Source organism: Ornithorhynchus anatinus, chromosome 1, assembly GCF_004115215.2.
Source record: "Ornithorhynchus anatinus isolate Pmale09 chromosome 1, mOrnAna1.pri.v4, whole genome shotgun sequence".
Lineage (NCBI taxonomy): Eukaryota > Metazoa > Chordata > Mammalia > Monotremata > Ornithorhynchidae > Ornithorhynchus > Ornithorhynchus anatinus.
Window position 1 is genome coordinate 144,104,629 of NC_041728.1, and position 23,893 is coordinate 144,128,521.

Consider the following 23,893-nt stretch of genomic DNA (forward strand, 5'->3'; position numbering starts at 1 on the left):
CAGAGGAGCGGAGCGTGCGGGGTGGGCAGTAGAAAGAGAGAAAGGAGGAGAGGTAGGAGGGGGCAAGGTGATGTAGAGCCTTGAAGCCTAGAGTGAAGAGTTTTTGTTTGGAGCGGAGGTTGATAGGCAACCACTGGAGGTGTTTAAGAAGGGGAGTGACATGCCCAGATCGTTTCTGCAGGAAGATGAGCCGGGCAGCGGAGTGAAGAATAGACTGGAGCGGGGCGAGAGTGGAGGAAGGGAGATCAGAGAGAAGGCTGACACAGTAGTCTAGCCGGGATAGAACAAGAACCTGTAGCAGTAAGGTAGCCGTTTCGGTGGAGAGGAAAGGGCGGATCTTGCAGATCTTGGCGATATTGGAGATCTTTGAGGAGGGGTGTAACATGCCCAGAACGTTTCTGTAGAAAGCTAATCGGGACAGCAGAGTGAAGTATGGACTGAAGAGCAGAGTGAAGTATGGACTGAAGTGGGGAGAGGCAGGAGGTTGGGAGGTCAGAAAGGAGGTTAATGTAGTAATCCGGTTGGGATAGGATGAGTGATTGTATTAACGTGGTAGCGGTTTGAATGGAGAAGAAAGGGCAGAACTTGGTGGTTAGGAAGGTGAGACAGGCAGGCTTTGGTGACGGATTGGATATGTGGGGTGAACAAGAGAGCAGAGTCAAGGATAACACCAAGGTTGAGAGCTCATGAGACGGGAAGAATGGTTGTGCCATCCACAGTGACGGGAAAGTCAGGGAGAGGACAGGGTTTGGGAGAGAAGACAAGGAGCTCTATCTTGGACATGTTGAGTTTTAGGTGGCAGGAGGACACCCAAGTGGAGAAGTCCTGAAGACAGGAGGAGATGCGAGCCTGGAGAGAGGGAGAGAGAACAGGGGAGGAGATACAGATTTGGGTGTCTTCCGCATAGAGATGATAGTTGAAGCCATGGGAGTGAATGAGTACAAGAAGGAAATAAGTGTAGATGGAGATTAGAAGGGCACCAAGAACTGCCCCTTGAGGAACCCCTATAGAGCACTGTACTAAGCACTTGGAAGGATACAATGTAACGGAGTTGGTCGAGATGTTCTCTGCCCACAACGAGCTCACAGTCTAGTCCCGTCCAGTTCTTAGAGATAAATCCCTCTTGCTTTTCTGCTGCTACAAGCTACTGCTTTAACCCTGCCCTTCCTACTTCCCTGCTACTTCCCACAGTTTCACCAACCTCTCCTTTTGCTCCACAAGTCGCATACTCCAAACCTCAAACATCAGTCACCTCTACATACTGCCCAGAGATATCTACTGGTACAGCTGCAGTATGGAGACAGAAGTCACAGTGCTCTGGGGCTGGAAAATATTCCCCACCCACAGTCTCTTGATTCAACATAGCTTGAGGGGCAGGGGTCCTCACTTGGTGTGTGTGTGTGAGAGAGAGGCCAGGGGGGATGGTTGCCCTGTCCACATATCTTCTCAGGTCCTAGCTATAAACAAAGACAGCATGTAGGAGATATAAAGAAAACTAGATTAAATAGCATTCCTGCTCAGTAGGTTCAAAGTCTAGATTTGTCAAGATTGATGAGACAGTTGAAACATACTTTGGGGAAAGTTTTCTCTCAAGGGGGCAAAATCATACCTGATCTTTTCCTTAGAATGTTACAAAACTCAAAACCTACATGTTCTGAGGAATATGGGGCTATGGGACGAAGGTACAATGAAAGAAAGACAGCACTCCCTGTCTTCAAGGGTATTGCTTTCAATCTCATGGGGAAACAGACTGATAGACAAAAGATGATTTACAGAGTCAATATCTGGGAAAGAAGGGATCACTTTTTTTTGCCACACCAGGTAAAATAGGCTGTTGACTCAGTAAAGTGTTCTGTGGATTGGCATTAAATTTCAGTGGACCTCTAGGGATGTATTTGTGTCCGCATTCAAAGTAGATACCACTGAAAGGGAAGTTCACTCATGAGTGAATGTGAAACTGATTAGGCCAATAGGGGGTCCACAGTCCCAGCCACATTGATAGACAAAAAGGTTATCCCTTCTTGTAATACTAACTGTGGTATCTGCTAAGTGTTTACTGTGTGACAAGTACTGCTCTTAGCACTGAGGTAGATGCAAGAGAATTAGGTGAGACACAGGTCCTGTCCCATATGAGGTTCTCATGAGGTGGTGTATCCAATGTCTGCTGTGCCTAGTGCTGTTTTCTCTTGTGTCTCTTCATCTATTTTCATACTTTTATTCAACTCTCTTCTTCCTCTTTCACCCCTTCTTCTTCTGCCATGCTGGTCTGGCCTTGGCAGTTGACTCCTAGTTTTCAGCTGGGATGCAGCATTGTCTGAGCCTTTCTTTCAAGCCTGTAATCATTTTAAGGACAGAAATACAAACCAAGGACATAAGCCCATAAATGTAGAGACATATTCATTCATTCAATCAGTGGTATTTATTGAGTGCTTACTGTGTGCAGAGTGCTTGGGAGAGTATAATATAACAATAAACAGGCACATTCTCTGCTCTCGATGAGCTTACAGTCTGGGGGGGAGACAGATATTAATGTAAATAAATAAATTACAGATATGTATATAAGTGCTGTGGGGCTGGGAGGGGAGATGAACAAAGAGAGTAAATGAGGGAGACGCAGAAGGGTGTGGGAAAAGAAGAAAGGGGAGCTTAGTCAGGGAAGCCCTCTTGAAGGAGATGTGCCCTCAGTAAGGCTTTGGAGAGGGGAGAGTAATTATCTTTCGGATATACATGCACATGTATACATAACTGCAACTCCAATCAGGCTTGCCTAGAGAAGAGGAAGTTGTGAGCACAAGGAGCAGAGGGTGTTATTATCGCCCTGATTAGATGGTGCTGTACAGAGCAGGAAGTGCAGGGGCTAAGACAGAAGCGTCGAGAACCGGCTCAGTTGCTTTTCCATTACCCAAGTTTCAAAATGAGTTTGAATTTATGATATCACTCAATTATCCTTCTCCAGAGGATTCTGTCTCCTCCTTTCCCTTCAATTTTAGATCAAAAGGGTATTCATGTCAGAATATATCACACTCATCTGCTAAACTTCATTTCAAGCGAAGACCCATTCAGTCAATGGGGACAAGATTTGTCTCACTGCTTTAATGCCATTCAAACAAAATTTCTATTTTATCTAACATTCTTGAAATATTTCAGATCAAAACGTAAGTAATACCAGAGATGTCAGCAACCACCCTGTGTGGCTGGAGTAATGATGATTTATTAATCACAGCACAGATCACATTTCCTCACCACCTTTTCAACATGTACATCCATCTCAGGGTGGATTATACAAGAGAAAAGCAAGTCAGTAGCAGCTGAATCCTAGCAGCTCTCTGAGGCACAACCTCTGAGTCACCTCTCGTTCATTTCCAGGCAATATTATTAGTGATAGATTTTAACATTGCAATTTCTCGGTTCCAATCCAACAACAGAGCCTCTGAAGGGCACGGTAGCTCCCTAAAATCTCAACCATTGGGAATGTGGAAGAAGACACTTGGATGGATGTCTCCTTCAATTTTTTTTTTTTTTGCAGTCCAAAGCGTTATGTTAGAGAACTTATCACTGCTGCTTTTAAGTTGTGCATTCAAATGAATCTGTTAAAAATGTTCATTCTTTATTCAGCACATCAAATTGAAATCAGTATTGTTTGAGGTTCGCCAGCTTGTTCCAGGAAGAAAATCCGCTGCCAACTGTGATCCACTTTAGTCCTGTGTCCCCCGAGCTAAGATAAAAGCTGAGCCGTGGAGAGCCAAAGGGAAAATTCATGGTTTTTACAACAGCGCAAAACCAATAATAGTCATTATTAACAGCAGTAAAGTAACGTGTTCATTTTACAAAGTGGAGTGGCTGTGGTAAAAAAAAAAACTAATAATTTCTAGTAATGAATGTCTTTAGCTAGAGTACTTGAATATAAGCAGTGCCCCTTAGTCAGTGTAAATTATTTTTGCCAGCATTGTTGCTGATTTGCCAAAAGGTTAAATGAGTTTAAGTAATCAAGATGAGGATATAGATTTACTTCCTATTTCACTCTACCGGGTTTTAATTATTGTTTAGCATTTATTGAGCATTCTATATTTGCAGGATGCTTTTGAATAATTTATCCATGTGCTTCACAACGATGGGAGGAGTAAGGGAGAATTCCCAGAGCTCCAGATGGACCACGTCATGTGACACTGGCACCACAACTTCTCCATCTTTACTCACTCCCTTAGTGAACTCATTCGCTCCCACGGCTTCAATATCATCTTTACACAGATGACACCCAAATCTACATCTTCTCCTCTATTCTCTCCCCCTCCCTCCAGGCTCCTATCTCCTCCTGCCTTCAGGACATCTCTACCTGGATGTCTGCCGTCACCTAAAACTCAACATGTCTAAAACTGAGTTCCTTATCTTCCCTCTCAAACCCTGTCCTCTCCCTGACTTCCCTGTCACTGTGGATGGCACTACCATCCTTCCCGTCTCACAGGCCCGAAACCTTGGTGTCATCCTTGACTCTGCTCTCTCATTCACCCCACACATCCAATCCGTCACCAACACCTGCCGGTCTCACCTTCACAATGTCGCCAAGATCCGCCCTTTCCTCTCCTTCCAAACGGCTATCATGCTGGTACAAGCTCTCATAATATCCCGACTGGATTATTGTGTCAGCCTCCTCTCTGATCTACCTTCCTCCAGTTTCTCCCCACTCCAGTCTATTCTTCATTCCGCTGCCTGGATCATCTTCCTACAGAAATGCTCTGGGCCTGTCACTCCCCTCCTCAAAAACCTCCAGTGGTTGCCTATCAACCTCCTTATGAAACAAAAACTCCTCACTCTTGGCTTCAAAGCTTTCCATCACCTTGCCCCCTCCTACCTCATCTCCCTTCTCTCTTTCTACTGCTTACCCCGTACACTCCGCTCCTCTGCCACTCACCTCCTCATGGTCCCTCATTTGTGCCTGTCCCACCGTCGACCCCTGGCCCACGTCCTACCACACTGTCCTGGAATGCCCTCCCTCCTCACATCTGCCAAATTAACTCTCTTCCCCTCCTCAAAGCCCTATTGAAAGCTCACCTCCTCCAGAAGGCCTTCCCAGACTGAGTCTCCCTTTCCCTCTGCTTCTCCTCCCCTCCCCATTCCCTTTTCTCCTGCCATCTGCTCTTCCCCCTTCCCCTCCCCACAGCCTTGTGCATATTTGCGTATATTATTTATCACTCTATTTATTTTGTTAATGATGTGTATATATCGATGATTCTATTTATCTCAATGATATCTACGTCAAACTACTTGTTTTGGTTTGTTCTGTTTTGCTTTGCTGTCTGTCTCACCCTGTGAGCCCATTATTGGGCAGGGATTGCCTCTATCTGTTGCCAAACTGTACATTCCAAGTGCCTAGAACAGTGCTCTGCACATAGTAAGCGCTCAGTGAATACTATTGAATGAATGAATAAACTTAATGGAAATAACCTGGGCCATAGCTTACTGGGTCCCTAGGTGCTCCAGCTGAAAAAAAAAATCTAATATTTGTCAGAGTTGAAGATAACTAACTAAACATGTGTAGCTCTTTTAATTTCAAAGTACATCAAAAATATTTATCGTGTTTTATTTTTACAGTGTATTTACTTTTAATTCTGAAGAAAATTTAAAAGTGTTGGCCACATTTTATTTTTACAACACATTCACTTTCAATTTCAGGGTATCTGTCATATTTAATTTTTTCAGCATATTTAATTCTTGCAACATATTTTGGTTTTACAACTCTTAACTAGGAATAGCTCTGGCTGGTGGGTTTTGAGAGAAGCATCACCCTGAGGCAGGCCCCAGCATATTGTGAGGAGAGAGGGAAGACGAGCTCTGGTCTGAGACCCCTGGGACCCTCACTCAAGCAATCAACAATATTATTGAGCACTTACTCTGTGCAGAGCACTGTACTAAGTGCTTGGTACAGTACAGTACAGCAGAGTTGGCAAACAGGTTCCCTGTCCACAACAAGTCACTGCCATAGGGCAGAATAGAGTCTGTTTAAATCTCCACATGCATCCTCCATAAAACCAGAACAGATGCTTTCATTTTGTCTTCGTTTTGCCTTCACGCCCAGAGAGGATACATAGGATGACCTGGAAGTTGCTAATATTCAGTGGAATAGGGGAGGCAAGTTGTTTGGATGGAATAGCCTTTCTCAAATCACATCTCCCTAGGAGCCTCCAGTGACTAATTTTAAGCCCTCCACCTTTTAATCTCTCAACCCCCATGTCAGCAATTTCAGAGGTCCTATGCCCTTCCGGACTCACAGCCTACCCCCAGAATTTAGGTGAAGTATGCTCTAGTGGGAAAAGCACGGGCCTGGGAGTCAGAGTAGCTGGGTTCTAATCCCAGCCACCACTTTCCTACTGTGTGATCTGGGACAAGTCACTTCACTTCTCTGTACCTCAGTTTCCTCATCTGTAAAGTGGGAGTTAAGACTGTGATCCCTATGTGAGACAGGGACAGTGTCCAATCTCTTGAGTTTGTAACTACCTCAGTTCTTAGAACAGGGCTTGACACAAGTAAATGCGTAACAAATACTATGATTATTATCATTATTATTATGATTACCATAATTATTATTACTCCTCCTATTAGTGATATACTTTAGTGTCTGTCTCCACCTCTAGATTGCCCATCCACCTCCTCATCAAACAAAAACTCTTCACCATTGTCTTTAAAGCACTGAATCACCTTGTCCCCTCCTACCTCACCTTCCTACTCTCCTGCTACAACCCATCCCACACACTTCATTCCTCTAATGGTAATCTTCTCACTGTACTTTGACCTCTTTCATCTCGCAGCCCTCTTGTCCACATCCTACCTCTGGCCTGGAATACATTCCCTCCTCCTAACAGACTGATAATTGCTCTCCCCCACTTCAAAGCCTTATTGAAGGCACATCTCCTCCAAGAAGTCTTCCCTGACTAAGCCCTCCTCTCCTCTCATTCCCTTCTTTCCACTCTTACTTACTCCTTCATTCATCCTCCTTCCCATCCCCACAGCACATATGTATATATCTGTAATTTATTTATTTCTCTATTTATTTATATTAATGTCTGTCTCCCCCTCTAGATTATGTAGACAAGGAATGCATCTATTTATTGTTATATTGTATTCTCCCAAGTGCTTAATACAGTCCTTTTCATACAGTAAGCGCTTAGTAAATATGATTGAATGAATGTATTTTAAATTCAATGAGGGCAGGGATTATGCATACTAGTACTAATATTATTAGATTCTGATTATTCACAGAATAGACAATAAATATCATTTTTTATGGTATGCTTTAAGGGTTTGCTCTGTGCCAGGCATGTACTAAATGCTGTGATAGATACAAGCTATTCAGGTTGGATACAGTCCCTGTCCCACATGCAGCTCACATTCTTAATCCCCATTTTACAGTTGAGGGAACTGAGGTTTACAAAACATAAGTGACTTGCCCAAAATCGTGGTGGAGTCAGGCTTAGAACCTGGGTCCTCTGACTCCCAGGCCATGCTCTTTCCACTAAGTCACATTGGTTGATTTATTGATAAGCTCATCTATTAATCAATTAATTGATAGTTTATGTTAAGCACTACCATGCGCAAAACATCGAGTTTTGGAAAAGTTTTATAGACAGGATCCCTGGCCTCTGTTGTGTCTTGTTTTATACCAACGAGTTATTTCCAACCCATACTGATCCCATGGACACATCTCTCCCAGAATGCCCCACCTCCATCTGTAATCATTCTGGTATTGAATCCATAGAGTTTTCTTGGTAAAAATATGTAAGTGGTTTACCATTGCCTTTTTCCTTGCACTAAACTTGAGTTTCTACCCTCAACTCTCTCTCATGTCTCTGCTGCTCAGCACAGGTGAGTTTTGACATAGCAGATTGCCTTCCACTCTCTAGTCACTGCCCAAGCTAGGAATGGAATGAATATGCCTCTGCTTGATTCTCCCTCCCATATCCAAGACTGGTAGAGTACTAGAAACTCTCTAGAAATGCTCGTGAGAGGGACGCCTACCCTTTAGAAGTTCAGAAACTAAACTTCTGCTTCTTGGAGAAGCAGCATGGCTTAGTGGAAAGAGCATGGGTTTGGGAGTCAGGGGTCGTGGGTTCTAAATCTGGTTCTGACACTTATCAGTTGTGTGACTTTGAGCAAGTCATTTAACATCTCTGTGCCTCAGTTACTTCATCTGTAAAATGGGGATTAAAACTGTGAGCCCCTCATAGGACAACCTGATTACCTTATGTCTACCCCAGTGCTTAGAACAGTGTTCAGTACATAGGAAGTGCTTACAAGTACCATTATTATTATTATTATTATTATTAATGGGGGAGACAAGCACAAAATAATTTATCAAAAAGAGGTAGAAGGACTTTAAAACAGAATATGTAAATCTATAGATACAAAAATACTACCTCAGAGAGGTGAGTGTTTAAGTGCTGAAGTGGTAGTTGAGAGGTTATGTATGACCTGGGGAGAAGAAAAATGAACTGAAGAGGGATTTTGAAGATGTAAGGTCTTTTGGGGTCTAGAATAGAGGAAGGAAGACCTGGCCAGAGCAGAGAAGAGCTGTTAAAACATCCATTTATCTACCTAGAAGAAGAAAGGATGGCAGAGCTGGAGAAATGGCAGGGGACCCCACTCTGACCCAGCAAGAATCACCAGGGGTCAGCCACGGGGACGGGGCTTCCCTCTACCTCTCTCAGCATGGAAGGGGGAGAAAAAGGGAGCTGCAAACTCGGCTTTTTGGACACACAAAGACACAGGTGGATGGCTACTGTCTGGCTGAAGCAGGGCATGGTGGTGGTACGGGTGGAGAGTCATGGCGCAGTCCAGTGGCCTCATGTTTTGAGTGACATGACACCAGCATGTAGGACAGAATGGGACATTATCAAGCACGTAGGCCATGAGAAGCAGTGTGACCCAGTGTGTTAGAGCATGGGCCTGGGAGTCAGAAGAATTAATCCCAGCTCTAATTCACTTCTAATTCACTTATCCGCTGTGTGACCTTGGATGAGTCACAACTTTCTTTTTTCTGGTATTCATTAAGCGCTGACTATGTGCCAGGTGCCGTATTTTAGGGCTCACAGTCTCAATTCCCATTTTATAGATGCGGTAACTGAGGCAGAGAGTAGGTCAGTGAATTCCCCAAGGTCATAGAGCAAGTGGACAAGCAAGGATTAGAACCCAGAATCCTTCTGACTCCCAGGCTTGTGTTCTATCCATTAGACTACACTGCTTCTCCAGCTTCTCTGGTCCTCAGTTGCCTCATCTGTAAAATGGGGATTAAAAGTGAGAGCCCCATGTGGGACGTGGACTGAGTCCAACTTTATTAGCTTGTATCTAGTAAAGGACACCTAGTAAGTGTTTAACAAATACAAAAAAAAAAGCAGAGGGCATATTGGAGTCCCTGCAAAGTTGACTAGCCTGGGACCTTTGGGAGGGGTTACTTTATGAATAGGTAAGGAGCATTCCCAAAACCCTTCATCCTCCCAGGGTTTAGGGCAGGTCTCAAGCAAAACTTAAGGTGGGTCTCCACAGAGGTGGAGCCAACTTTTATAGCAGAAGAGGATGGTGAGACAAAAGAAAACCACTTGGATTGTACTCCTCTGTCTGCCTCCACCTGTGGAGGACATAAAGAATGAACCCAACTATCTCAACTAAAGGAACTAACTGTATGGCCACACACCCTCAAGAGTCGCAGAGGAGAACACAATTTGCCTCATCCTCTTTCTTAATGTATATTTAAGAAGGTGTGGGAATGCTTCAGGTGGAGAATTATTCCCAGGCAGCAACTGCTTGTACCTCCCCTCCCTTTCTCTTCCTTTCTCTCTCTTTCTCCGTCCCTCCTCTCTCTCTCTCTTTCCTCTCTTAATCTTTCTGTAAAATGGGGATTAAATGGGGATTACTCTATGAGTAATAGAATAGAAGTGTGGCAATTATTATTATTACTATTGGTATTTGTTAATCACTTATGTGCCAAGCACTGTTCTAAGCACTGGCGTAGATACAAGGTAATTAGGTTGTCCCACATGGGGCTCACAGTCGTAATCCCCATTTTACAGATGAGGTAACTGAGGCACAGAGAAGTTAAGTGACTTGCCCAAAGTCACACAGCTGACAAGTGTTGGAGCTGGGATTAGAATCCACAACCTCTGACTCCCAAGCCCATGCTCTTTCCACTAAGCCACCCTGTAACTACCCAGCTGGCAGTTAGTGCCTCCAAACATCCCACTCCACAGGTCATCCTGAGACACCCTGCACCAAAGGCACAGGATGCAGGAGAAGCAGGATGGCCTGGTGGATGGAGCACAGGGCTGAGAGTCAGAAGGACACACTTCTAATCCAGGCTCCTCCACTTGTCGTTTGTGTGACCTTGAGCAAGTCACTTCATTTCTCTGGGCCTAGGTTCCCTCATCTGTAAAATAAGATTAAGACTATGATCCCCATGTGGGACAGGGGCTGTGTCCAGCCTGATTAGCTAGTATCTACCCTAGCGCTTAGAAGAGTGCCTGGCGCATAATATGTGCTTACCATAAAAAGGGATCTTGGAGCACACTCTAGTCAAGCCGGTTAATGAGTGCAAGGAGTTAAATACTTGTTTTTCCAGAATCTTTGAAACCCATTATCTCTGGCAGTACAAGGGTTCTCAGAGCAATAAGAGGATTATTGCATCGTAATTCTTGAGTGTTAGCATCCTGCAGCTAAACTCATTGACATCCAGCCATGCATTCTCTCGCATCTACACACTACTCTCTAACATCTTGTACAGCCTCCACCCACCTGCCTACTCCCCACCCATCCTCCTTTTCTCCAACTGGGACACACTATCCTTTACTAATCCACACTTTCCCATTTCCTGCTATTCTATTGCCTCCTCTCATATTTCCCTTTGACTTGCGTTTACACTTCTTTCATTTTTGCAGGTTTCTGGTCACCTGTCAGATCTTCCTCTTCCTCTTTATTTTCTTTCTTTCCTTCGTGACCTCATCTTTTGTTTCTCTCATGTTTATTGTGCTCCCCTCCTGCTTTATTTTCCCCTTCTCATGTTTGGCATTACATTGTTTGCATGGGAAATCATAGTACTACTACTAGTAAGAGGAGGAGAAGGAGGAGGAAGAAGAAGAAAGGAAGGAGAAGAAGAAGGAAGAAGTACTGTACTGATGGAAAAAGTGGTAGTGAAGAGCACTAGAGAACATCACTAAATTTCACCCTTTCCTCTCCATTCAAACAGCTTTTTCAATGATCCATGCATTTATCCTATCCCGCGCATCAGCCCCCTTGCTGACCTCCCTGCCTCTCGTCTCTCCCTGGTCCATTTCACAACTCATTCTGCTGCCAGTAAAAACACATTCAGTCCATGTTTCCTCCTTCTCAAGAACCTCCAGTGGCTGCCCATCCACCTCCATGTCCAACAGGAATTCCTTACCATTGGCTTCGAAGCTCTCGATCACCTTGCTTGCTCCCCTCTAACCTCACTGATTTCCTATTAATAATGTTGGTATTTATTAAGTGCTTACTATGTGCCGAGCACTGTTCTAAGCACTGGGGTAGACACAAGGGAATCATGTTGTCCCACGTGGGGTTCACAGTCTTAATCCCCATTTTATAGGTGAGGGAACTGAGGCACAGAGAAGTTAAGTGACTTGCCCACAGTCACACAGCTGACAAGTGGCGGAGCTGGGATTCGAACTCATGACCTCTGACTCCAAAGCCCGTGCTCTTTCCACTGAGCCACGCTGCTTCTTACCCAGCATGCTCATTCACTCCTCTAATACCAACCTAGTCACTGTACTCCCCTGAAAATCTACCCTCTTCCCATGGAAACCTCTGATCTTTTGACCCCATCCAATTTTCTCACCCTTGACTCCCAAACTTGTCACAAATATTGACACTCTCAGCACCACTTTCTCTACTGAACTCAACTCACTCGCTCCCCCATCCCTTCGCCAGTCTCATAACATTAACCCACAGCCCTGAATCACCACCACAGTCCATGCCCTCCTCTGTGCATGAGCACCAAAGCACTGTTGAAGGTAATCCAAATTTCAGGCCAAACTTCTCCTTCTAATTTTCATCCTTGCTGGATTTAACTCTGCCTGTCAACATTATTTTTACATCTTTATTGACTCCCAAGCCCATAGCCCTCCCCAGCTATTTCAGACGTTTAACTCATTCCTCAAACCTCCTGCCCTACTGCCCCCATCATCATTTCCCCCTAATGACCTGGCCACATACTTCATTAACAAAATTGAAACTACCAGACATGATCTCCCTAAACTCTCCCCTGCGACTCTCCAGTCCCTGCCTCCTCCTGCTCCTTCTTCAACTCTCCCATCCTCCCCAGCAGTACCACCTGAAGAGATCTCCTGCCTTCTCTCAAAATCCACCCCCTCCATCTACATGTCTGACCCTAGCTCTTCACACTTTATCAAGACACTGGCCCCTTCCATCTCCCCTCCCTGACCACCATCTCCAACTGTTCACTCTCCAGTGTCTTTTTCCCCACTGCTCTCAAACATGCTTATGTGTCCCTTATCCTTAAAAAACCCTCCTTTGACCCCACAAATTGCTCCAGTTATTGCCCCATCTCCCTTCTACCATTCCACTCCAAACTCCTTGAGCAAGTTGTCTGCAGCCTCTACCTCCACTTCCTCCCCTCCATTTCTCTCCTTGACCTTCTCCAATCTGGCTTCCATCCCCTTCGCTCCTCAGAAACCGCCCTTTTGACGGTCAACAGTGAAATTCAATGACCTCTACTCCATCCTAATCCTCCCCGAACTCTCAACTGCCTTCAACACTGTCAACCACCACCTTCTCCTGGAAACATTATCCAACTTTAGCTTCACTGACACTGTCCCCTCCTGGCTCTCTTCCTATCTCTCTGGCTGCTCCTTCTCTGTCTCTTTCATAGACTCCCCCTCTGCCTCCCAACCCTTAATTATGGGAGCCCCTCAAGGCTCAGTTCTGTGTCACCTTCTATTCGCCATCTACATCTCCCTTGGAGAACTCATTTGCTGCCATGGCTTCAACTACCATCTCTCTTATCAGCAATGGTATTTGCTGACCAGTTATTGCACACAGAACACTGTAGTAAGCACTTGGGAGAGTACAATAGAAACAGTGTTGCCTAGCGGAAAGAGCAAGGGCCTGAGAGTCAGAGGACCTGGGTTCTAACCCCTGCTCTGCCACTCGTGTGCTGTGTGACCTTGGGCAAGTCACTTAACTTCTGATCATTATTATTATTATTTTCTGTGCCTCAAATTACCATATCTGTAAAACTGGGATTAAGACTATGAGCCCAACCCGATTATCTTGTATCTACCCCAGCACTTAGTACAGTACCTGGCATATAGTAAGGGCTTAACAAATATAATAAATGAAAAAAAACACAGTTGGTACACATGTTCCCTGTCTCCAATGAATTTATGGTCTGGAGCTTACATTTCTATGCAGATGATTCCCAAATCTACATCTCCAGCCTTGATCTTCCCCCTTCTCTGCAGTGTCACATCTCCTCCGTATTTCAGGGCATCTCTTCTTGGATTGTCCACTGGCGCCTCAAATTTAACAGGTCCAAAACCAAACTCCTTATCTTCCTAGCCAAAGCATATCCTCCCCGTGACTTTCCCACTACTGTAGACAGCATCGCCGTATTTCCATATCTCACAAGCCCATAACCTCAGCATTATCCTCAGCTCAACTCTCTCATTCAACCCACATACTCAACATGTCACCAAATCCTATCGGTTCAACCTTCACAACTTTCCTCTCCATCCAACCTGCTAGCATGTTAATCCTAGTACTTATCTGTCCTTGATTACTGCATCAGCTTCCTTGTTGACCTTCCTGCCTCCTGATTCTCCCAACTTCAATCCATACTAAGCTCTGCTGCGTGGATTATTTTTCTACCAAACCATTCAGTCCATGTTTCCCCACTCTGAGATAACCTCCAGTGGTCACCCATCCTCCTCCGCATCAAATAGAAAGTCCTTACATTAGGCTTTAAAGCAATCATCTTACCCTCTCCTATCATAGTGCTGATTTCCTACTACAACCCAAAACTTTCACTTCACTCCTCTAATGCCAACCTACTCACTGTACCTCGATCTTGTCTATCTCATCACCAACCCCTCACCCACGGCCTGCCTCTGGTTTGGAACTCTCTCCCCTTTCATATTCGACTTACCATCACTCTCTCCACCTTCAAAATCTTATTCAAATCACATTTCCTTGAAGAGGCCTTCCCTGACTAAGCCCTCATTTCCTCTACTCCCTCTCCCTTCTGCATCAACCTGCACTTGGATTTGCACCCTATATTCAACCCACCCTCAGCCCCCCGACTACTCACTGTACCTCGACTTTGTCTATTGCTCCACCGATCTCCTTCACCTACATCCTATGTCTGGTCTGGAACTCTCTCCCCCTTCATTTTTCGAATTAACATCACTCTTCCCATCTTCAAAGCCTTATTGAAGACACATCTTCTCCCAGAGGCTTTCTCCTACTAGACCCTCATTTCCTTTTCTCCCACTTCCTTCTGCATCACCCTTACACTTCGATTTGCTCCCTTTATTCATCCCTCCCTCAGCCCCACAGGACCTATGCACATATTCATAATTTATTTATTTATTCATACTAATGTCTGCCGCCCCATCTTGACCATCAGCTCGTTGTGGGTAGGGAATGTTTCTACCAATTCTGTTATATTGAACTCTCCCCAGTGCATAGTACGGTGCACAGTAAGAGCTCAATAAATACAATTGATTAACACATAATAACAATAATAATAATAGTACTTGTTAAGTGTTTACTATGTGCCAAGCACTGTTCTAAGTACTGGGAAGATACAAGTTAATCAGGTTGGGCACAGTACCTGGCTGTGGGACTCACAGTCTTCATCTCCATTTTACAATGGAGGTAACTGAGGCACAGAGGTTAGGTGATTTGTCCAAGGTCACACAGCAGAGAAGTGGGGGACCTGGGATTAGAACCCAGGTTCTTCTAACTCCCAGGCCTGTGCTCTATCCAGTAAGCCATGTTGCGTCTTCACATATGTATGGATATGTTTGTATCTATAAGCTATTTATTTATATTAATGTCTGTTTTCCCCTGTAGATTGTATACTCTATTTAGTCAGGGAATGTGCCTACCAACTTCACTAAACTGTTTTCTCCCAAGCGCTTAGTACCACTGTACTCTGCACACAGTAAGCACTCAATAAACACATTTGATTGATTACACTAAACTTACTGAGTGCAAAGTACTAGACAATGTGCTGGGAAGAAAACAAAAACATGTAAGAATTGGACACAGTCCCTGGCCCGTAGGGGCTTCCAGTCTAAGAAGAGGTTGGAGAAGGGTTGGGTGACTGACACAGTGGGAAAGGTGAAATTATAGAAAGACAAAACAACATGGAAGACAACGTGAAAACGCAGAGTCCAAGATGTCCGGTGGTAAAGGGGACCCAAATGGGGTCTTTGGAACTTGTGGAAGTTGCAAGTTTTTGCTGCTGAAATCTCCCCCTGTCCGCCATGCACAAGTTTCACTCAACTTCAGGGGTCGGGGGGAAGGGTGCAGGGGAACTTACTGCTGTCCCTCCACCCACATGTGCACAGGGAATGTCAGGAGTGAAGGTCCTGGATGTCAGCGTGGGGAGAAGATGGCAGCTACGGTTGTCTCACTCGGCTGTCTAGTGGAAGAGAGGGAAGCAGGGCTTTAAAGTCTTTATGAGAGATTTTCTTCTTCTGGGGGTGGGTTTCTTCTGCAGCAATCAGAAACTTGTTTTTAAATTTCCCTGTCTTTATCTTCTATATCAATCATGGGTTCTTTTGAGATCTACAAGTAAAAGGATCTCCCTCATCTATACACTGTACTCGTAATACCACTAAAACTGTCATAACTAGGGTATCTCTGATTTATTACATATCTATTCATTTTTGTTGAAAATTTCAAGTAGCAGAGCCAACTACTAAATGTTGCATTAAGTGAGAAGAGAAATCTGGGGAAAGATCCAGCATGGCAAACTCTGTCATCTTTCCCATTCACTTTTTTTTCTTTGGCCTCTTTCCTCCGTTTTTTCTCATTTCTTTCTGTCTTTCTTCCACGCAGCAGAGCTGCCACCCTGTGCCAAACTAATCAATCAATCAATCAACGGTATTTATTGAGTGTTTAGTGTGTGCAGAGCACTGTATTCAGTGCTTGGGAGAATACAATAGAGGAAATAGACACAATCCCCAGACTCGGGCACCTTACAGTATAGTGGGGAAGAGAGACATTAAACTAAATTTCAGGAAGGGGAAGCTGCAGAGTAAAAGGATATGTATATAAGTGCTGTGGAGGCAGGGTGAGTACCTAAGTAACTAAGGGGTACTGACTGATTGATTTAGTATGAAGGGAAAATAAGGTAGGGAGACAATAGATTACTCCAAGAAGGTTTCCTGGAGGAGGTGTGATTTTAGTAGGGCTTTGAAAATGGGGAGCATGGTGGTTTGTCAGATATGAAGGGGAAGGGAGTTCCCAGAACGGGGGAAGGTATGATCAAGGGGTTGACAGTGAGTGAGATGAGAGAGAAGCATTATGAAAACAGCTTTGAACTCAGGTTGTTGACCAGATGTCCAGCTGTCCTGCCAGTGCCTGGGTGCATCAGGGCCCGCTGCTAGATCTCCCCCTCTCAGACCAATTTCTGTGTCCCTAAAATGGCTGCTCCATACACACAATCTTAACCTCTTACCTCAGCTCCCTTCACACACAATGTTCCCCTCTCACTTCTGGTCCCTTCATATACAGTCTTCATCTCTCACCTCTGCCCCCCTTCACACACAATCTACCCCTCTTACCTCTGTTCCCTTCACATACAATGTTCCCTTCTTACTCTGCTTCCTTCAATGGCATAAGTGTTCTGATTTGTCAGGACCCCTCTGCCCTCCTTTTAGTCAGTGGCTGGGTAAAAATGAGTATCTGAGCAGCCTGGTGATGATCCTGGGGTGGTTCATAGAGGAGGTTTAGGGGTATGCAGAAGTCTTTGGTGGGGGAAATAAAATGTGATGAGAAAGGACAGGATGGAGCAGCAGCTGGGAGCGGCAAATTGTATTACAAAGGAATTAAGGAAGGGATTAACTCTGAGGTAAAAGGAATAGATTCTATGTCCCCACACTCCCTGCCTCTCGAAAAAAGAGCAGGACAGCCTAATCAGCTCTGTAAAATAGGCATGAAATGTCAGGAAAACCTTTTCATCTTCAGAAAATGGGCAAGAAAGGGCAGGAAAACCTAATCATTGCTGGAAAATGGGCATGAAATGGCAGGAAAATCCAATCATCTCTGGAAAATGGTCAAGAAAGGAAAGGACAACCTGATCGATTTTGGAAAATGCTCATCTAATCATCATCATAAAATGGGCAAAAAGCTGTCAGCATAATGTCATCACCTCTAGAAAATGGGCAAGAAAGAACAGGAAAACCTAACTGACTCTGGAAAATGGACAAGAAAGGCAGGACAACCTCATAATCTCTGGAAAATGGGCAAGGAAAGGAAGGAAAAACTAATCTACTCTGGAAAATGAGCAAAAAAGAACAGGAAAACCTAACTTACCTGGAAAATGGGCAAGGAACAGCAGGAAAATCTATTCATTCTGGAAAACAGGCAGAAAACAACAGGAAAACCTACTCAACTCTGCAAAATGGGTAGGAAAAGGTAGGAAAACTTCATCTCTGGAAAATGGGTAAGAAAGGAAAGGATAACAATCAAATTTGGAAAACGGGACCTAATCATCTCTGTAAAATGGTCAAAAATGGTCAGGATAACATAATCACTTCCAGATAACGGGCAAGAAAGGGCAGGAACACCTAATCATCTCCAGAAAATGAATACGACCACAATCGCAGAGGTGACCAAAGGCATTACCTTTGGATAATGGGAATAATTATTACGAAGAAGCAGTGGAGGAATAGGGCCCCTTTCGTTCACTCTGCAGTCCACTAAGGAGGTTCTCCAAGCAGAGAAGTCAGGTTGACTGAAGTGACAGGGACAGTCTGAATGATCTGTCCAAAATCCACCCAGGAAAAGGGCGGGGGTAAAGTGACACTGTGCCGGTCCCCTTTGCATGAGATTCTCAACAAAGAAAGTCCCCAAATATTCAGAAACACTTCAGAATATTCAGGAATGACCCAGACCACCCAAGAAGTAGTGTCGGAGACTGGAAGGCTGGTCTTTGGAAATAGAATCAAGAGAAAATCTCTAGTGTTCTAGATTTTAAGTTCCTTGAGGGCAGGAATCATTTCTATGAAAACAATCAAGCCATGGTATTTGCATTCTACTCTCCCAAGTGCTTAGTACCATGCTCTGTATGCAGTTAGTGCTCAGTCTAAGACAGTATAAGAGGGTAGAAGGGGAGAGGGGCACTGGAGAGGAGCATGAACAATTTTAGGGAGATCACACCTGATGACTTCAATTTAGCTGATGAAATATGTGTCCAGGTCATTAGGGGAAAGAGACAGTGGGGTGGGGAGACAGAGGGTTTGAGGAGGGAGTTAAATGCCTGAAACAGCTGGAAGGGCCACTGGGTATGAGAGTGAATAGTACAGTGCTCTGCACATAGTAAGCACTCAATAAATACTATTGAATGAATGAATTAGAAAGAAGTATAGCTGAAGGGCAGTGGGCAAGTTCTGAGAGATATGTGGATTTCCTCCAACAGCACTGTGCAGCTCGGGCACGGGAGCAGAGGAAGTGGACTGAGGAGGTGATTCAGAGCTGCGGGTTACAAATAACAGTATTTAAGTGATCACTAAGTACCAAGTACTGTACTAACACTGGCTTATGATCTAAGAGGGAGAAGTGGTATCATATTCCCATTTTACAGCTAAGGTAACTGATGTACCGAGAAATTGAGTGACCTTAGCTAAGTCACACAGCAGCCCAGTGGCAGAGCCAGAATTAAAAACCAAATCTGATTTGCCAATCCCTTGTTCTTTCTGCTAGGCCATGTTGCTTCTTCCTCTGTCCTATCCTTCTTGATTTTGTCAGCATCAAGCAGCATCTTTATTAATAATAATGATGATGGCATTTGTCTTAACAAATGCTTACTATGTGCAAAGCACTGTTCTAAGCACTGGGGAGGATACAAGGTGATGAGGTTGTCCCACGTGGGGCTCACAATCTTAACGCCCAATTTACAGATGAGGGAAGTGAGGCACAGAGAAGTTAAGTGACTTGCTCAAAGTCACACAGCTGACAAGTGGCGGAGCCGGAATTTGAACCCATGACCTCTGGGTCCCAAGCCCGTGCTCTTTCAACTGAGCCACGCTGTTCCTCCTTTATTTCTTCCCAGACCCAAGACTGGAATCTACCTCCTCTATCATTCCATTCAGGACCTCCACCATAGGCTGTCCAGTCTAGCATCAAGGCTGGCTTCGTACAGCAGCCAGTGAGGAAGAGGGGCAGCCATGGGGTGGTGGCGATTGAAAGTTTTAAAGAGTCCAAGCTCCTACTGCTCAAGTCAGAGGTAGCTCCTACTGCTCAAGTCAGAGGTAGCTCCTGTGCACAAGTGGGGTCTGAGAGAGGAATGCAAGACTACTGGAGCAAATCAGGGGTCAGGGATTCCTCTGAGGGAAATTTTCTTGGTTTGGGAATTCGGATAGACTTAATGAGGGTGAGGAAGCAAAGACCGAGTGGGGTCCATAGGATCACTGGGACCAGCAGCAAGGGAAGAGACCACCCTCCCCACCCCTCTACCGCCCTGCCACACACACGCATTTTGCATTGGCCCCTTCTCCAGCTGGAAATCTGAGGTGTAGCAGCAGCGAAAGACATTCTCAACCTTCAGAACATTGGGAATACGGGGACTATTGCTGTGACTGTCTGCAGCCATGGCTGTGACGGTTTGAACTCTGTCACGAGGAACTTGGAACTCTATCCTTCTCGCTACACATATTATTGTCATTGTCTTTGTTTTTTATGGTTTCATCCTCCCTTACTTGCCTATCACCTGTCCCCTCTCCCCTCCCTTTTTTGTGGTGTTTATTAAACCCTTATTATGTGCCAGGTACTGTACTAATCACTAGGGTAGATACAAGTTAATGAGGTTGGACACAGTCCATGTTTTAATCCTCGTTTTCCAGATGGGTAAGTGAGGCACAGAGAAGTGAAGTGACTTGTCGCAGGGTAAGAGCAAATGACTGGCCAAGCTGGGACTAGAACTAGTCTTTCTGACTCCCAGGCCCAGGCTTTGTCCACTAGACCACACTGCTTCTCCCTTATTAAAAGACAGTGAGGCCCTTGAGAGCCATGTGTAATTTTCACCTGTGTGTTTTCCCTAGCACTCAGAACAATCCTCTGCACATAATCCTCAGCACTTATGTGTCATTCCTGCTATGACTGCTATCATTTCCATATAAAAATAGTAAGAGTAATTGTGGTATTTGTTAAGTGTTTACTATGTGCCAGGCTCTGTACTAAGCACTGAGGTGGATATAGGCACACTGGGTTGACAAGTCCATGTCCCATGTGGGGCTCACAGTCTCAATCCCCATTTTCCAGATGAGATAACCGAAGCACAGAAAAGTGAAGCCCAAGGTGACACAGCAGACAAGTGGTGGGGTAGAACCCATGACTTTTTGTCTTTTAGGCCCTTGTTCTATCCATTAGGCCATGCTGCTTCCCAATAATAATTATGGTATTTGTTAAGCACGTACTTTATGCCAAGCACTGTACTAAGCGCTGGGGTGGATACAAGCAAATCGGGTTGGACACAGTCCCCAACCCACATGGGGCTCACAGTCTCAATCCCCATTTAACAAATGAGGTAAATGAGGCACAGAGAAGTGAAGTGACTTGCCCCAGGTCACACAGTGGTGGAGTTAGGATTAGAACCCATGACCTTCTGACTCCCAGGCCCGTGCTCTATCCACTATATCATGATGCTTCTCGTCAACATGACGTAAGACTATGACATTGTAATGTTATGCTGGGTGCATAATTGCATCAATTGTATCAGGTGGAACAATAAATTTGTCCCCATCTCAAGGCAACCAACCAAAGCTGACCCTGGCTATTATGTCCTTGGGGATGCGGCACCAAATCTACAGTTTTTCTGAAGGAGAGGAAGAACAGAGGGGTGAGGGGATCTGGGTGGGTTCATCTCTTTTTATGCCTAAGACAGTGCAAGCCAGGATCTTTGGGTCCCAAGATGCCCAGACAGACATTCTGATGCTTTAGATGTGACATTCACTTTGTTTGAGACTGTGAGCCCCACGTGGGACAGGGCTGTGTCCAATCCCATATGCTTGTATCCACCCCAGTGCGTAGTACAATTACTGCTATATAGTAAGCATTTTTAAAATGCCACAATTATTATTATTATTATTATTATTATTTTCACCTCTAGATCAGTGATTGGGGAAATTACAAACAAATAAGACTGTCAGCTCCTAGAGGGCAGGGATCCTGTTTATCGATTGAATGATTGAGGGGCTGGTGGGACGTGCATAATCAGTTAGATGACTGTTCCATTTAGTCACCAGCCCTAACCTGATCCCACCATTCTGATGCTTATCTCCTGAGGCTCTGCAAAGGGATCCTGACCCCTGACTGTGACCTTGTTGTGGGCAGAGAATGAGATAAGCAGTATGGCATAGTGTATGGAGCATTGGCCTGGGAGTCAGAAAGACCTGGTTCTAATCCCAGCTCCACCACTTGTCTGCTGTGAGGGCAAGTCACTTCTCTAGACTTCAGTTATCTCATCTATAAAATGGGGATTGAGAGTGTAAGCCCGTGTGGGACAGGGACTGCGTCCAACCTAATTAACTTGTATCTGCCTCAGCTCTTAGAACAGCACTTGGCATATTGTAAGCGCTTAAAAGTACCATAATTATTATTATCAATAATTATTACCAACTCTGTTATACTGTACTCTCCCAAGCCCACAGTAAACATTCAATAAATATCACTGATTGACTGATTGATTGAGCGAGATTCTCCTCACCAGCTCCTTTGAACATCTCCAACCCACACGGATGGCAGGTGGTCGAATCAGATGGCCGGAGAGTCGTGCTGTTTGTCAAGCTCTACTCAATCAGGCTCTGAGGTTACCTGGATGCCCAGCTGTCTCTGTTGACAATGCATTGTGCTATCTGCCTCGCAGGGTTTCACAACCTTACTTTTGATTTCCCTGTAACCTTGAATGCACTTTCATCTATGGATTAATTGATGCAGGCTTTGGAGAAATCAGCAAAGCATCCCCTTCTTCCATGAACGCGCCCTCCCCCCGCCCCCCGCCCAACCTCCCCCTTGACTATTCAACCCCAACCCTAGTCAGTTGAAAAAATGTAATTAATTTCCTGCTGATGCTGCCAATAAATATTGGCCAATCATCATGGTTGGTAGTGAACCATAGAGAGAACAAGCTAACCTACAACAGAAAATGGGAAGCCTGCCAAAGGGAAACCTTACTTTCCCATTTTTTCTAAGATGATGGGGACCACCCAGCACTCCTCAGACAGATACTGCCCCACTCAGGATTTTAAAGGATCAACTTGAAAAGCTTTTCACATCTAGATTCTTAGAAACAATTCCTCTAAGAATTTCCTTGTCTCCAGGGAAAAAATCGCCTTTTAAAATGGCTGCCTCAATAACCCATGGGAGTTGGTATGACTGACTGAAATCCATGAAAAGTGCCAAAACCTCCTTCTAGACACTAACTTCAGGGTGCTCCTCTGCCAAACCTTCTCTTTCAGCTGCTTACCCCCTCCTCTTCCAATCAAAGTCCAGTGAATAATTAAATATCCCAAAGAAGCTGGCAGAAAAAAGTAGGAAGAGGAGCAAGTGGTCTTGATAATCCTCCAACTGGATAATTAGCATATGATTATCTGGACTATAAACTCGTTGTAGGCCATGAATGTGTCTGTTAATTCTGTTGAATTGTGCTCTCTCAAGTGCTTAGTACAGTGTTCCGCACATAGTAAGCACTTAATAAATATGATTGATTGATTGAACGATCAAAAGTAAGGGCTATAAGAAACACAGAGTTCAGTAATTTAATAAATCACAGAACAACTAACATCCTTTAAGTGCATTAGAATATACATAAAATGCAAATGAGTTTAATCCCTGCGTATAATTTGACAGTAGATTGTATTCAAATAATAATAATTGTGGTATTTGCTATGTGCTATGTACTAGGTGCCTATCAATCAATGATATTTATTGATTGCTTACTGTACAATCACTGTACTAAGCACTTTGGAGAGTACAGTACAATGGAGTTCATAGACTTGTTCCCTGCCCACAAGGAGCTTAGACTCTGGAGGAAGAGACAGACATTATACAATTACATTATAAAGTATATTTATAATTATAATTTTGAAGTGTAATTATAAATAATAAACACCATACTAAACAATGGGGTAGATGCAAGATGATCAGATAAGACACAATCCCTGCCTAACATGGGGCTCACAGCCTAAGGGGGAGGGAAAACAGGTATTTAATTCACATTTTACAGATGAGGAAACTCAGACACAGAGAAGTGAAGTGACTTGCCCGAAGTCAGACAGCAGGCAAGTGGCAGAGCCGGGATTAAAAGCTAGGTCCCCTGACTACCAACATATAATAAGTTGTTCAGTCATAGAGATACATATCCACAGAATCTAGAAGGCAGTAACAAGTAAATTCATTCAATTTGTAATTTCCACATTTTAATTTACACATTTTAAAAAATGATATCCCTTCAGGTTCTTATAAAGTATGAATTATGTATAATTCTTACCTTTCCATTAGCTTTCCTAATAAAACTTGGATTATAAACACACATCTTCTCACAGGCATTACCCAAACAAGCATATCCTAACACATAACATCTAAAAGCTTTAATAACCGGTGACAGAATCAAGTTTTTATGGAAGGG